We start from the raw sequence: 17,694 nt of genomic DNA, 5'->3' as shown, positions 1-17,694 counted from the left end.
TTCTCCATATCAGAATCAAATATTCAGTCTGATAACATTCAGAGTTTACTGAGGTATTATTGCTGCCTGTAAGATCTTATTGCATCAATCGTGGACAATAAGGTGACCAGACAAGAAGGTGAGGAGGATGGTATTGTGGATATGTCTGCATGATTCTATACAGCCAGTATTTGTCTTTCATTCAAGGCAAAAAACTGCTGGGTTAGATAAATCTTTTCATGAGAGGAAACAATAATAGTGACAGGTTTCCTCGCTGCAGTGGAGTTTTCAGCTGCTGTGAACGCTTCCTCACTTCCTCCTTTGCTACAGATGAAGACAGTGAGCAGTGACTCATGGGATCAGATCATGCTGGAGTCATCATACCGGGATCCGTGAGGCAAAATCTGATTAGCCGGTCAGGAGGCAAGAAGAGTCATTCCCCCTTCAACGCAACTGAAATCATTTTCTGCAAATCATGTTGAGTCGTTGCTGGGACATCTTCAATTAAGGATAAAATATACAAATCAGCTCTGGGAATATTTAAACAGTGTTTCACACACTGTTTGCCATCCTCTTCACACTGGCCAAAAGGTCCCTGTACTAGCAAGTATCTGCAGGTGTACCATTGATTTTTCCACAATAAAGGCTAGCATTGACTACCCAGTAAGACTTGACGGGCTTAGTTTCCATTAGGACGTGCAGCACTAAGTTCACTTAGAATTTCCAATTAGAGGTGCTGCACTGGGAAAACATCTATATTTTCATTTAGGAGGGGCTGACAATGAACTCTGATTTTCCTGCGGGCCAAGATAACACTAGACAAACACAGCAGGAAATAGGCTGGGCAGCTCTCAGCCTCCTAACAGCTACGAAAGCTAAGCTACTCCCACACACTAGCTCAACGCAGCTCTCAGAGAGCAGCCATTGTGGGGGCCCTCCTGCTGCTGATAATCCTTCATGGGCCCCTCCGTAGTGCCAACCCCGGAGAGAGGCCATTAGCCCGGCTGCAGCTCCTTCCTGGATAAGCTGTAGCTTACCAGCCTTGCAAGCCGAGGGGCAACTTTTTATTGTCCTTTCCAAACTTTATGTGTGAGTGCAGGGCAACAGCGTGGGAGGGGCTGTATGTGATGAAGTTTGCAACATAGCATGTGTGTGCATGATGCATGTATGCGTGTGCTCAAGCTGCGCGCTCCCAGCACTTCCTGCCCGCTAAAGGCAAATCCCACGGTAGGGAGGGTGAGCTCTATCGGACCAGAACAATGCCAGAAAAAGGCTGTCATAAAAACAAACTACCATGCTCTGGTTAGCAGAGGGAAGAGGAGGGTAGGGGCATAGTTTCCTCCACACCCTCCCACTGCCCACTTTATCTGCATCATTATTCACGCACACACATTAAAACACACAATTTCAGATATCCAGTCCATGCTCCACTATTCTTTACCGTTATCTTTTGTTGCTAGGCCATTTGCATACTCTATTTAAGAAACAAAGCCTGAACACAGTAAGAAGCAAGAGCTGACTATGCATAGACATCTACTCTATGCAAAGTACATACACACAAAGCAATGTTGCCACTGACAGTAAAGAATAGGAACCTTTGCTTCCACTCTGTGTCCAAACAGCTTTGACATGTCATCAAAACCAGGAAAACAAAAAAATAAGAGAACAATTCCAGCAGTCCTCTGTACACAAAACACAGTGCGGACAACTGAGCCAGAAAACATCTGCTGAGTCGCAACAAACAACAGGCTGCCAACGAACAGGCACGTCGGGGGGCCTCAGAATACATACTAAATACCTTACGGTGCCCCCGAAACACAGTTGGCCTGCTGACAAGGTTTTTGGCCGAGCATATTGCCGTCTCTCTCTCCAATCCAGCTTTACAATTTCAACCAAAGCCAAAGATGGGCTGATTCAGGAAACAGGATGAAATGGGAAAGATGAGTCGAGATGCTATCGGAGGAGAAAATTACTGGACATGTATCAACTATAATGAAGATTTCTCCCCCTGAGTATGTATTTGAATTGGTTAGACGATTAAAAAGATGTGTTGCCTGGCCAAAGACACTACACATAGATGGATGCTACTGTCAAAAATGCAGATACTATAAAATTTAATGATCCATCAGTAAAAATTACATCGCAGTGAAAACTCATGAAGGGCATGGTTTCATATTTTAGGAAATTTGCTTATCCTCTTTGCTTGCCAAGAGTCCGATAGCAGATCGATACCACTCCCATACAGCAGTGGTATATTAAATACACTGGAGCCAGCAGTGATTATCTTAGCTTTGCATAAAGACTGAAAGCAGGGAGAGACCTGGTAATCTCTCATTGCACAAAGATAACAAAAATCCAGCTGACAGCACCGCTACAAGATCATTAATTAACACATTATGCATCGTTTAAAGAAATAGCTCCACATAGGTTTACAGCTCATGGTTTCTGAAATAAACCGATTAATGTTTGGACTACACAATGTCTTAAAATAGTGAAAAATGACTTTCATTCATCCAAAAATTCATTATCCATACCACACTCCCAACTGACAAAGACAGGGTATACACATCCAAAAATTCCTCAGAATTTTCCCAAGCCCAACGCGATGCCTTCATATGATGTCTTGTTTTGTCTGATCAGCAGCTTTAACCTCCAATTGATTCTTTTTGATTCTTTGAAATTTACAGTGAAACACAGCAAAGGTAGAAAATAATCACAACTGAGTAGCTCAAGTCAATGAAATTTCACATTTAGACTGTGGCAGAAAAAACATGGCAACGAGTAGCTGATTATCAAAATTGTTCCAGATATTTGTGGTCCAATTAATGGATTGTTTCTGCTCTAAGTGAACATTGTGGGATAAACTCCTGACACCACTCTCATATCTGTCTGTTCAATGTAGGGCAAGCAAAGTTAACCTATCTGTGACCAGCAATGACCCATACTAGCTAGCTTTCTAGCAGCTACGTGTTTCCGCCGGCTTTCAGGCCTTGTCTACACTTCTGTGGATCTATAAAAACACAACCTTCTTTTTCAAAATATCTTAATCCGAACGAAAACAAAAAAACGCTTGAAGCGTCTAATACCAGACAACATTGTTAGCATGCTCAGTGAGCTGATTCTCATTTGGTAGTAGTAACTTCAAAACCAAAACAATATTGGCTCATAATTTTTTTATGTCGGTGATGTGGTGCACTGGTACGAGAGGCCCAATCGCAAGTTCGTTTAGCAAAATATCTGCATTTATGTGGACAGGGCATCATTGTAAACTAAGCTAAGCTAACAGTTTCCTGACTCCTGAGCGTAATAACTTTATAGCTGTTCTTTGACTGAGTAATAAAAATGAAAATAGAAAGACACAGGCCAGCACCTTTGCAGTCGCTCACTGTTTAAAGTTTAATGTCAAGCCCACTGTATTCTGAGATACTGTGGCTGTCATCAGTTTTTATGACATTGTATTACTGAACCCTACTCTACCTCCAAAAAATCCATTTAACCTTTCTAACTCTACATGTGACCTGTTTTACATAATAAAACGTGGGTGGAGATGCTGTTATTGATAGATACAGTCATTCAGAGAGCAGAGTGTGTGTGTGTGTGTGTGTGTGTGTGTGTGTGTGTGTGTGTGTGTGTGTGTGTGTGAGAGAGAGAGACAGAGACAGAGAGAGAGAGGCAGGCAGGCAGCAGATGGACAAAAGTGGTCAGCTGGTAACAAACAAGCAGGTCAGTGGCCTCGTCCACCTCTGTTCTACCACTCATAAATAATGCAGAGGGACTGAAGCCTCCCCGAGCAGCTCCACCAGGCTCCTTCTAAAGGCCTCCAACTCTCCGAGTGGGTCTCATCAAGGCACACAGAGAAAGATGTTCGAGCTGAAGAAAGCAAACACACCTTCACGTCATGGCGGGGAGCACGGATTATACTTCCCATCTGCTCATTCATTTGTTTCAGACAACAGTAATTAGATTTGGGTGAAGCCTCTCAACACCACGATCTGACATTTTCTGAAAACACACCGATCGGTCCGACAGGAGGGAAACTACTGGTCAAAAAAACCCTCCTCCATGTTGTTAGAGTGAAAGGATTTGGTGCATCCAGCTAGTCCTGCTCCACAGATCTGCCTCTAGGAACATCAGTATGCACCATATTGGATTTTCCATCACTGATTTTCCTGGAAACACTTCTCCCCCCACAGGGCTTATTAATTTATTGATTGCCCCAAAGGGGAGCTGCATCATTCATAGAGGATGACAAATATGTATTTCTGCTTTGTGGTCTATATTCTGAGTGGTGTGTTGCATGTATTGGCAATAATATTATTTTTTTTACAATAACACCAATAAGACTTCATTTGACTGAAATGAATAGTATGAACTGAACGATTAGTATTGGCTGCTCCTGGGGAACTGGCATTACTATTAAAGCCACCAAAAGGATTATACTATACTTTTCTCTATCCTGGCAGGGTTTTCATTCACAATAAGCTGAATGTGCACTTGTCTGTTCAATTAACTTTGAGCTGTATACGTGGTGAGTTCGTACTCTTTGGCAATGCAAAAATGACCTCATTATGCTGGTCGAATTGAGCCGAAACGAGCGAGAGAGAGAGAGGAGGAGGAGAAGAAAAAAGATGCGTGTGTAAAAGCAGGTGAGAGAGATAGGTGATGAGAGGGAAAGAAGGAAAGAGAGAGAGCTCAAAGGGAAGGCTAAGTTGCAGAAGAGCAAAAGCCTCTCCTCTCGGAATGACTGCAATCACAGCTGCTGCCAAAACCCTTTGGATCCATCCTTAGAGGCTGACGGAAACTTCTCAACAGGCCATGAAGCCACTGAAGGGGGGGGGGCTTACTCATGTGAGTGTGCATGTGTGTGTTCAATATGAGGAGTTTGTTGTCATTATAACTTTTGTAATCCAAATGTAAATAAAGAAAACACAAACAAATAAGGGAACATCATCCATCCTCATCAACGCTGCCAATGAACAAAGACAAATATAATATGGGAAACTTGGGAAACATGTTCACAAACTTCACTACATGTACAGAGCGTAAGGACACACAGTCAAAGACAGAAACACTGCAAATTATAAGTCAGAACTCTGAACAGGTTTCTACGCTCATAGTGTCACCAATTTAAGTCGAATGTTCACTATAAAATAGTTGATTTTTGAGCCGTTGATGTCCCACAATGCAATGCCCAGAGGGAATGAGGGTGCTCCTCGCAAATGGAGGTAATTAATTGCAGGTGGTGATAAGCCAGTTCCAGAAAAACCCAAGAAAACAACAATAAAGAAAAAAAACTCACCGGAAACACTCAACGTTCTGCTTGTGAAGGTGAACTGACAGTGACATTTAAAATCAGTGTCTGATGCAACTTAAATCATTTCCTTTGTACTCATGTCTCTTTTTACTAAACAGTAGACTGAGACGGTTCATATATTGTATATACTGTTTGCAGTTACATGAAACAAATCGTTTATCCTTTTTGCAATCTGTCTTTTAAATGGTGCATAGATTCTTAAACCCGTGCAATCTCTTTAATTTTGTATCCACTTTTTTTAACTTATTATGCCATTGACTTTGTTGTTTTCTGTTATTTATACTGTATACATTTTTTTCTCTTGTATCTTGTATCTAAAACCTGTCTGTGTACGTGTTTTTGTACAAGCTGTACCAAATGAATTGCCCCTGGTGAGATAAATAAAGTTGTTTCAATTGAATTTAACAAAACGTGCCAACAGAAGCTTGTGTTGAAAACTAAAACCCGATAATAGCTAAGATGCTACTGTTAGCTGTAGCATCTCATTTCAGAATATCGCATTTTAAAAGGTTAAAAAACATAATGAGCTTTCTTTCCCACATTATTACTGACAGGTGGGTAACTTCAGGTTCTAATGTGGAAACTAATCTTTGTCTTACAACATGTCTCTTTTTCTTCATGTGGTGTTTAAATGTCCCTTCATTTCTTGGCCATTTCCTGCTGCATTTGTTTACAGCACAAAGAAATCATGCTCTAGGGCACAAAGGGTGAAAGGTCAATGAAACAACCCAAAAAAGGCTGGTTGGGGGTTGGTTCCAGACGCATGAATCCTCTTCAGGAAAAGGAAAAGCCAAATAAAGGCACATCACAGGAAGAGAGGGAGGAAGGACGAGGAGCAACATCCTGGTTGGAGGAAGAAACAACGTTCATGGTTTTAATTTGACCAAGTTGTCTCAGTCATGTTTAAATGTTGGAATCACACAGTATCATAACTAACACGACAGTGGCATGCTAATGTGTAACACTCCTTAACATTTCTGTGTTCAACATGTGTGTGTGATTTAGTTTCGCTGTGTCATTTTTAGTCCACAGCTGTGCACATATCCACGTCTTTCTCAACACACACACATCGTCTTGTCCCAGATAACGAGCCAATAGCATCGGTGAGGCGGGCTCCAACAAACTGAAAGCATGAAGACATAAGGTTTCTGTCACTTTGACCCTGCACCCGACCAGGACCCATTCATTCACCATGATGTTCTTATAAACAAGCTTCTTCCCTTCCTAAACATCAGCCTGAGCAGCCCAGCCCTGCCTCCTGCTGTCCCCCTCCAGCACACACACACACACACACACACACACACACACACACACACACACACACACACACACACACACACACACACACACACACACACACACACACACACACACAAAACACCCATCTGCGTCTACTCCTCTGACCTTGCATCTGGCCTGCCATGAACCATATCTGCGCTCAGTACGAACACACATGCGCGCACACACACACACACACACACACACACACACACACACACACACACACACACACACACACACACACACACACAATGGAGTATTAAAAATTAAAAAACACGATATTGTTCACGCAGTGCCAGAGCACAGTGGTCACGGTGAGAGATGTGAACTCTCCTCAGCTCAGCACAGACACCAGCTTGAAACAACAAAAACAAAAGCAAATCGGCTTCTGAAAGAGATTTTTTTTGTAAGGAAAGGAAAGACAGGAGTTAAATCGTTGGTGGGATGAAAAGGATGTTTTTGAAGAAGAAAAATCTTTTTGTTGGAAGCTAGCACATCAGCTGTTGCTCAGTGGAGGATGTGAAAAGAAAAAAATCTTCTCCCACCATCGAAAAACACATTATCGTTAGTGAACTGAGATGTTTATGCCGTTACAGCATCATCGGCAGCGTGAACATGGGCTGCACGGTGCGAGTGTGCGTCCCTGTATGTGCAGCTTTTGAGTTACATAATCATCCCCGATATCACACCCCGAGTTTACTGTGCATTCAGCTGCTGGCCATGTGGGCTACGGGATCTGTTTGTTGCATTGACGTGATGCATGTGACACCGAGATGACAATTAAACACACACACGCACACACGCACTCACACAGTGCAGACAGGAAACATCTGGTGCATCAACGATGTAACAGCTATGATGCAATGTTGGCCTTTTAGTGTCAAAACGCACAGCTCGTGTCACAGACAGTATGTGAATACAGACACACAATCTCAATAGCACACACACTGACACCAACAGTGAAGGAATTCGTTCATTCATTAATCAGAGAACTCATGCAACTATTTTGAGGACTGCTTCATTATTTGAGTCACTTTTCAAACAAAAATATTTTTTTTCTGCTTCTTTAATGTAACGATTTGCCGCCTTTCTTTGGAAAAAACAAGGCTTTTCAAGATAGGATCATTATTTACAGGAATTTAGACAAAACAATAATTCGACCGATGGAAAACATCATCGGCAGATTCATCAGTTATGAATCCAGCTGTCAAGTCACAGCCCTACAGGGAAATGTGCAGCTGCAGGAGCACATGTACAACAAGACGCCCAGAGGGGACATCTGTCTTACTTGTCCTCAAAAATACAGTTTTAAAAAGCTGAGTTGTATTATATATGAACCTGCACATGTATGCCTGAGCCTGACTGTAAGAGCCTGCCTGTTTGCATCCAGTTCTTTGTCTGTCTGACTGTGTGCTGCTTAATTGTGCGTGTGTGTGAGGAGCATGAGGAGTGTGTGAGGGAGGATGGGAAGGAGGCTGGCTGCAAAGATGTGGAGTCCATTGTGTGTCCGACAATGAAGAGATCGAGTCGACAGGAGTCCTGTGGCTCTCTCAATGGAGGTATTAACATCTGGGGCCAGAGGGCTGCAGTGTGTGTGTGTGTGTGTGTGTGTGTGTGTGTGTGTGTGTGTGTGTGTGTCTTTGTTGCAACTGTCCTGGATTTTCAAGGCTTTCTTTCCATCCTTGTATTAATGCAGATGTCAGAACAACTCCTCCGAACAACCACATTGCTTTTACAACTTATGTCCTCGTAACCTGCTTCATCCTTGTGCATACTTTGTGCATTTATGTGAAGCAGTGTTTGAATTCTTAAGGGTCTGTGAACTACACAAACTAAAAGGTGTGTAATTGAACTTTGTAAGGATCCTTCTCCACTGCGTCCCCACCACACTGCAAAATGTCAACCTGCGGCTAAATGCTAAAGCTGCATTTTACTAGAATATGACTTTCATTAATCTTCGCAAAGGACACGGTGATGCACGCACACGCACACACACACACACACACACACACACACACACACACACACACACACACACACACACACACACACACACACAGACGAGTCGCCCACAAAGTTACAGAGAGACAGAAATCCTATGACAAACTAAAATTACAACAGAGAGCTGATCCTTAAGTGCAACAACGCTCATATGAAGTCATCCTCCCTCCTCCTCCTCCACCCCCACCCCACATGGCTCCTCCACTATCACACCCACATCCTTTACTGTAGCTTGCAGGGCCACGCTCCCCCTGTACTGACTGTTATTTAACTGGCAGTGGCACCATCCAGCTTGTAAAAAAAAAACACAGGAAAAGGAAAAACAGGCCGGACCCCCTCCAGCCCTCCTCCACTCCTCCTCCTCTTCCGAAAACTACCACGTCTTCACACAAGCCCATGCTCCCTGTCCAGTGTGGACGCCTGCCCCCTCCTCCCTCCCCAGTAATTACAATAATCACTCAACTGAAGCTAATACTTACTTCATTAAAGCAAAAAAAGAGAAAAGAAAGAAGGAAGGAAAGGGGGTGGAGGATACGGAGGAAAAGCACTCTCAAGTAATATCTCAAGTCTGTCAGAGTAAGAGCGTCACTTTTGAGTGTCATCTGAGGAAACAGGAAATAGATGCGACGGCTTGATTTTGTTTCAAACCTAAAACTAAACATTTTGAAACATCCGCACAGGTTTTCATAAATATGCTGTCGAACTTTGTTTTTGTGGAGAATACTTTGTCATGTCAGCACATCATCTGAAACTATAAACTCTGTGTTCAGGCAGACGACTATAGTTATAGAGTAAGATATGCAATATTGGAATAGAGTTATGGAGTATTTTTTATTTAATTTCACATGCTCTCTACCATTTACTGGTTCTGACTGATCTCGGCTGCTGTAACAAGTGAATTTCCAAAGCGTGGGATTAATGAAGTGTATCTTATGGTATCTTATCTTATCATGTTTTGTGGGTTTTTATGTTTTATGTTGTTATTTAAGGATATGTTGATGTGGATGCCTGTGAAGTTAAACTGACATTTTAAATCAGTGTCTGATGCAACTTACATCATTTCCTTAGTACTGCAGTCTGAGCAGTGGACTAAGACAGTTAGTATACTGCATATGCTGTTTGCAGTTACATGTAATATAACACTGATGCCTAAAGAAATATTAAACACTATCAAACAAAGAGAGGAGCCTTAAAGTTCATCACAGGGCATCTCTCACACACACCCACACACACACACACACACGGAAATAATGCAGGATAATACTAAAATGTGAACAGATGTGAAGTGAGAAGTGGCTGCAGCACTAACACAGTATCACGAGTGGACAGTGGAGCAGCAGTCTGGTGTGGATCCACAGACTTGATCCCGGTCCAGCAGCTCCTGACCGCACTGCGCTGTGTTTACACTGCGTTTAAATCGCAGATAAAGTTGCACCACGTTGGTGTGAGCCGCACACACACACACACGAACTAACCTACACAGCACCTGGGTCATCTGAGCAGGCGAAAGCGTCGCAGCGCAACGCGTCGTATATTTCCAAGAAAAAAACACAGGAGGCTTCGTGGCAACAGTTGGAGATGTGGACTCTCGGGGGTGAGGATGTTTGTGTGCTGCGTTCAGTCCACTTTTAATCCTCACAGCACCGCAGGCACCAGTAGCATCAACGAGGGCTGCAAACTTACCTTATTATTACTGTGATGGTGGGGATGATTCCAGGCGACGCGTCCTGCGCTCTCCTCTCCCCGACACATCCACTATCCTTCTTCTTTCCGTTATCTCGGGCTGGTTCGCTCTCAATCGGAGTTAGAAATTATTCCACATCCTCATCAGTCTCTCTTGAAGTCTCCCTCTGTGTCTCACTTCTCGCCTCTGTTATGGTTTTCTCAGTTATTTCGGCTGTGAGGCGAATCGAGCCATATGATCCTGTCATTCAGTTTCCACACAGAGAAACTGGCTCTCCGCGCAACTCCCTCCCAAGGCTTTGTAACACGAAACCGGAGGAGGAGGGAGGAGAGAGAAGAAGGGGGGGGGGGGGGGGGGGGGGGACGGGAAGAGAGAAAGAAGGAAAAAGAAAAGCGTGAATTCAATCCTCTGTGTGGGACGAGCTGGATGGATCTGTCCGCCTCTCCGTGTCCCTGCGCAGGGGAAGTTTCAGCGGTCCGCACCAAACACACAGCGGAGCGGCCGTGGCGCTGCGTGATGTGCGAGTCTCCACTGGAAACGATGTGTGTGCGTGCGTGTGTGTGCGTGGAGCTGCAGCGTGTGTGCGCCCCCCAGCCTACTACTCCTGCAGTACGCATCACAGCAGGCACCAGGGAGGATTTCAAAAAAGGCACACAAACAGGTCTCCGCCCAGCAGCCTCCCTGAACAAGGGGCCCCGGCACAGACAGAGCAGGGGGCCCCAGCAGCCACGCTGCCTGATTAAGACAGCTTCATTTGGCAGAGAGCTGTGGTCTGCTTTCAAACAAAGTGCCTCCCAACCTGGGGTCTGACCCCGAGACACCCTGGGGTCGTTTTTAACAGGCACCCACAGGCACATTGTGGAGTCAGGGTGGCCTGGAAAGAGACCATTGTTACACTGGAGCATCTGGTTCTCCTCCACTTCCTGCCCTACTGAAGTACCAATTAGCAAGGCACCAGCTTCGAACCTAAACTAAGGCTACATCCATACTACAACATTTTTGTTTGAATATGTGCATTTTTATTATAAAACTATCTCTGTTCAGACGAGCATTTTGGCTCCATATCAATCTCAATACCAGTCCATTCTAACACGCCTGAAAAAACATCATGTGACCACTCACGTACACTGGACATGCTCGTGCAGTGATAAACAGGAAGGCATGTGCGTCCCACTAGACAAGGGAATTGTCGCAGATTGCTCAGATAATGGCTCGTCGCCTGCATTGCATGTGTAAACTGGACAGTCAACTCCCCCTTACTGCCCACATTACTGCAACAACACGTTCCTGTCGATACATGCTGGACAACATCAGGAGAATACGTCCCCTTCTCACTGAGAAGGCAGCGCAGGTTCTGGTCCAGGCCCTGGTCATCTCACACCTAGACTATTGTAACTCCCTCCTGGCAGGTCTACCTGCTAGTGCCATCCGACCTCTGCAGCTCATTCAGAATGCAGCAGCTCGACTGGTCTTTAAGTTACCCTACCTACTACCTAAATTCACTCACACTTCTCTGCTCCTCTGCTCCCCTCACTGGTTACCGGTGGCTGCCCGCATCCGTTTCAAAACACTAGTACTTGCGTACCGTGCTGCGAATGGATCGGGTCCAGTCTACATCCAGGACATGGTCAAACGTTACCCCCCAGCCCGTTCACTCCGCTCTGCATCTGCCAATCGGCTTGTTGCTCCCTCACTGCGAGCTAAACACTCAACAAAATCACGACTGTTTGCTTCATCAGGAGAGCAGAAAGTCTACACATCTCCCGCCGCAGACTAAAGACACATCTCTTCCGACTTTACCTTGGATACAAAATAAATAAATAAATATATATATATATCAAAACTATATCTAGTAGTACTTATATGGCACTTACATGAAGCACTTTGTAGTTTGGCTTTATTGAAGAAAATTGTACTTGCTTCATTTTTGTTGTTCTGGGTTTGTACCCTCATGGTTGAATGCACTTATTGTAAGTCACTTTGGATAAAAGCGTCAGCTAAATGAAATGTTATGTAATGTAAACAGTTGTAACATTATAAAACACAGAATGTACCTGCACAACAGGGTCAGCAACGCTTTTAATTGATTAGCTATGTTGCATTCTACACTGGTAGTCGAGGCCAATGCTGGTTGTTTTCTTCCTGAAGGGGTCATGTGATGGGAGTGTCTACGTCATTGTTTCCAATGACTAAACGCTGCAGTCGTGTTGACGGCAGACGTAGCCTATTTGTGACAGAATTGATCCATTTTCAAACAACAATGTAGTAGTATGGATGTGGCCTTGTGCTGTCCCTCTGTAGCAGAGAAGAATATTCCACAAGGGATCAATACAGCATTAATACAGCCATTTTATCATTTAGCCTCACTGTTATTTGACTGAACTGAGAAAAATGCAACCAAGGATAACAAAAAAAGATCTGTTGTTTCTGAGTCTTTGATCCATTTTCTCAGGGAGACTTTGACTAAATGTAACTTGTATCTATTCTTTTCATTTTTTGGGGGGGTTCTTTCTCTCATGAAAAGATCAATAATCTGATTTTATTAAATGCAGGGTTTGAAGCCTGAAGCATCTTTTCGACATGACAGCAGTCTGCACAAGGATCTCCCTGTTTCGAGGATATAACTTCATTGATTGCTCTCAAAGCTGCTTTCCTCTGGATGCCTCCATGTTTAAACTCATAAATGACCCATTTTAACTCGACTTACTCTAAAGGAATAAATAAAGAAGCTGTGACTGCTGGAATACAAAATACACACAGCTAACAACAACATCGTTATAATGTTTTGTTTTTAAACTGGTTGTTTATGGGCCGTGAATTTACAATAGTGGCTAAGTAAGAAACATAATCCGGAGCAGAGCAGAGAGGACAAAAACATGTCATAACACACAAGACTGTGGATTATGATCCAAAGATTAAATTCGCAGATTAGATGGCAAATATTTGAATGATAATCTCTATGCATTAGCACAGAAAATATTACAAATTATGTTTGTCTCAGTTGATGTAGCTGCAGACACCATGGGTTCTTTTAACCCCAGCACCAATCAATACAGAGACACACGACTGTTTCCCAAAAGAAACATCTACATCTATGTATCACCTGTAATGTCTGTCACTGCAGGAATACACCCAGTACTGAAACCACTGTTTACTATCCTCTGTGACTATTTATCCAGCACCTCTCAGCCTGGCCTGACTGTATATACTCCGTCTGAATTTACACACCGCCTGACACGGTGAAGATAATTTTCCAAATCCTGGAACAGACAGATTACCAAGTAAACAAGGCTGAATTATAATGCTCATAATCTGGGGCAAACATCAGGTTGCAGACGCTCTGGCAAAGATTTATTTGCTTTGGGACTAAATGAGAGTGGATTTAGGACACTAATTTGGAGTCGGCCTCTCATTCTGCTGTGTGTCAGAAACAGCTCAGTGATGAAAAGGAGAAGTAGCACGGCCTCGGGCCACATCAAGAGACGCTGCTGAGAAAGTGTGCTTGAAAGTTGTGCTGAGTGTGGTAAATATGGCCGTCTAGGAATTTAAATAAAACACACAGCGCACAAGAAATCCCACATAGACCTTGACTGTCCCTCCATATATATATTTTCAATATCTATTCCAGTCAATAAGGCTTCAATATGCAACCGACTTTGAGGAAAATTAATATGCAGGGATTATTCGCACCCAAGGTTGGATAAAATAGACTTCAGATGTATTATGTGAGGAAGCAGTCATGTGTGAATTTCCATGCCTGACCTCGAGTTCAGTTTGTTATTGATGTACTGTGACGCCCATTCAGCAGATGGCGTGGAATAAATAAGACTTTCAGGATCCCAAACAATTTTATATGATGTTTTTTACTTGCTCCTTTAGTCAATTTCCTATATGCTTAGCCAGTTTCACTGCCCCCCCGGGCCTTTTAAAGCCATTCACAAATCCATACTTCTATATACTCTGCAATGCTGGAAATCCTTCAATCCTTCCAAGCAGCAACTGCAGCATCTTTTCATGATCATATATCACCATGTATAATTTATTCTTCAGCTTCAGCTTTTTTGGCTGTATTAAAAAATAAAACTGCCTCTTTGTGATGGGCTGTTCTCTTGTCCTGTGTTGATGCTCTGGAGCTACTTCAGAATATTTCCTTATCATTGGTGAGTCCTCCTCAAACAGTTCCACAATATATTTTCACTTATTATTGTTTGTGTGCTGGACATTGTGTGTAGGGCTTGAACTTTGGTAGGATGAACTTTGTGTTCATCCTACCTGGTTTATCCATAATCAAGGTTTTATAGTCAATGTTTTTCCAAGAATGAAACTGAATTTTCTACATTACATGTGTGTGGTTCATATATAAGTTTGAATGATTTACTGAACTGCTGTTATTTTTTCATAGATTGCATGTCAATTATGTCAGAGGTCTGTAAAGCCACCGGCACAATCTTCAGACCCAAATTTCCAACTTTTCAAAATAAAAGCTCTGTAATTAAGCTCAACATAAAGCATTGCAGCAACAAAGCAAATGTTGTGCTTTTACTTTACAGACATTGCTTGGGCGAAGTGATTCTCTGATCTTGTTGCCTTGACAGACATAAGCTACCAGTAATCCTGTGAATGTCTGTGTCAGTCTGATATGGTGAAATAAAAATAATCAAATGATCAAAATCGTCTGGCACAGATTTTGAGTCACAGTTTGACCCAGTTGCAAACCACGGCTGTAGTTCATCCGAGGACGTAGAAGACATGTTGAAGACATGTCAACCCACCCCCACTGACTGCTGCAGAGCGATGGTCACCTGTTTGTTCAATCTTTCTTTATATTGAACATATCGCATGTCCAAATCGCATCAAAATCCACACTGCACTTTCTTATGCAATTTACAATACACATGCTGAGCCTGAAGCCGATAAGATGTTTCATGAGATATGTATTCAGCATACTCACATTCACAGACTTTTGTGGAACTAGTACGTAGATGTCTGCTTGAACTATGAGAGCACAGTCAAAGTCTGTCTCGCTCTTTTTTTAAAGCTTTGAAAAATCTAAACGCATCCTGTTCATGCATGACTGTGCTGGAGATTCATTTTCACCTCCTCTCTAATAGAAGCTTTTTGACTTCCTTTTTAAAAAAATGCAATCTATTTATTATTGTTCAAACACCTGCAGTGGGCTTGAGAGAGCGCTCCATTTGCCATTCATTTCTGTTTATTAGTCAATGTACAGCCGTCAACAGACTGAAAGCAACAACTTTCATGCCGTACAGCCGTGTCACTGCTCGGAGCGCGAGGCCCTGAGAGTGTATAAGCATGAATCACAGGCTAATGGTTGACAGCGTGGCGAAGAAAGGTAGCAGCTCAGAGCTCTCGCTTACTCCGGTTTTCACAGCATCTGATAAACAATAACAAGGATATGCACGTAATTACAGCATTGCAGTAGTATGATTTCCCCCCCCCGCTGAAATTAATATGAGCGGATGAAAAGATACAGATTTGCATTTTCCTTTAGATAGATCCTCTTAAGATTGTAAAGCCTTTAAATAAATCACAAATTTCTTTAATATGTGCATCTATTTATTTCCTCAGCATCAGACCACAGTGTGTGTTGGACACAGTGGTCTGTAGCACAGGGGACCATCCATGCTCTATTTCCTCTCATCTTCTACACATCAGACTACATCAGCTACATCACAGGGAACCATTTTCCCCTGATGACTCAGTCACTGTTGGGTGCATCACTGATACTGAAGACAGTTTTCAAATGAATGCAAAAAGGAGCTGCTGACCAGTCATGGGATGTAACATCTACATTTACTTAGTTGGTGTACTTAAGTTCATTTTGTATGTATACGCATTTCGGGTACTTTTCACTTTTACTTCACTACATATATCAACGAGTATCTGTACTTCTACTCCAACATTTTTACAAAGCATTGTGTTACTTGTTCATATAGTTTTTTATATTTTTGAAAGTAATCAATAATGAGAGGACTTGGTCTGCTGATCCAATCAGTGGCCAGGTAACATCTGCCATGACGTAATAGACCATTGCAATAGGGAATAGGATACACTCAGCAAGTACTTTTACTTTCATTACTTTGAAGTACATTTCAAGGCAAATACTTACTTACTTTTACTCAAGTTTGGTACTTTTCTCCACTGGTCAAAAAACCCATAACACCCACTTACATCTGGCTTTTGTCTGCAATGGGAATAGATAGAATCAGCATTCACTCCCGGATCAAATGACTCTGCAGTAGACACAGGTTTTTATTGGCTGTGGCCCTGATCCAGAAACATGACACCCAGGTGAAAGTGTTAATTTCTTCTTCTTCTTTACTCTGGCAGTCACGCTGATGCTGCACCTTTTCTGGAACAACGTTATGAAGTGCACTGAACTTCCGGGTAATGGTGTGTAAAATGTCATGAACATCTGTGTACTTACTGTTTATGGGGAAAATATCATTTTTTTCTACATATCGTGCAGGTCAGCGATTTTTCCGATGCATTGGTTTCTGGTGCATTTGTGACGTTAAACATGACTCACCATGGGGAAAAAAACAGAAAGGCAAAGTTCACCACTGACAATGGGAAATAAGTGAATCCCCTGTTTTTAGCAGGTTTACCCCCCGTTTAATAAACCTTCATATACCTTCGAATTTTGGTGTAAAAGAGGTATTAGTACCTCCTCCACCACCGCTGCTAATGAAATGTTCCCTAGTCATGCCAGGTACTGTACATGTTGCACAGTCATGCAATTGCCCGGGTTTACACCTCAAACACATTAAAACTGGTGTGAACCAGCAACACAGTTGGTGCAAAAAAGTTTGTACTAGTTTGGTTCACTTGCTCTGGGACAAGGGGAAATAAAAATGAAACGTGTGCATTTTCTCATCCAGTTCATGTGCACTCTGATTGTTTCTTTGTTCAAACTGACAGCTACAGTAACTCACTGACTGGGAACATTAGGCAGCTGTCATCCTGCATCATCAGGACCCACATGTAAGAATCAAATTCTGGTGACAGCACTTAAATGCTTCTTATGATGATATTTACGTTCTCTGGTGTAATAAAGAGCTCACAGTGAACTGATTATTAGCATTACTAACATTATTAGACTGAAAATCCTCCACGTTCTAAATAATTGAGACAGAATGAAAAAGAGGGGAATTATTGCAGGAGGAAAATGTGGATTACTGAAGAATCAGTAATACACACAGAAACACCGGTGATTCACCTGTTTGTACATATTCAGATTCTTCAGCATACATGTTGCCATGGCTACTGAATATAAATATGTAGAGATTTTATTACTCCATCCCAAACAGGTCACTTTCAGCAGTTGGATTAAATTGGAGTCTACCCCATCGAGGCGGTCCGGGTTTGATTCCGACCCTTGGCCCTTTGCTGCATGTCTTCCCCCACTCTCTGT

At 42.7% G+C, this 17,694-nt stretch overlaps 1 protein-coding gene across 2 annotated transcripts in view; it reads right to left on the bottom strand.

The window, feature by feature from the left end:
- The window catches only part of sema4c (sema domain, immunoglobulin domain (Ig), transmembrane domain (TM) and short cytoplasmic domain, (semaphorin) 4C), a 102,775-nt gene extending 91,909 nt beyond the window's left edge, over positions 1–10,866 (bottom strand). For both annotated transcript variants that reach the window (XM_034595644.1, XM_034595645.1), the window contains exon 1: positions 10,259–10,866. The gene's annotated coding sequence lies outside the window, so the exon portion shown is untranslated. The remainder of the gene's footprint in view (positions 1–10,258) is intronic.
- Between the last annotated feature and the right edge of the window lie 6,828 nt (positions 10,867–17,694).

Source organism: Hippoglossus hippoglossus, chromosome 9 (genome assembly GCF_009819705.1).
Source record: "Hippoglossus hippoglossus isolate fHipHip1 chromosome 9, fHipHip1.pri, whole genome shotgun sequence".
Classification (NCBI taxonomy): Eukaryota; Metazoa; Chordata; class Actinopteri; order Pleuronectiformes; family Pleuronectidae; genus Hippoglossus; species Hippoglossus hippoglossus.
The sequence above is the reverse complement of the archived record's forward strand: the minus strand, read 5'-3'. Positions and strand labels throughout refer to the sequence as shown.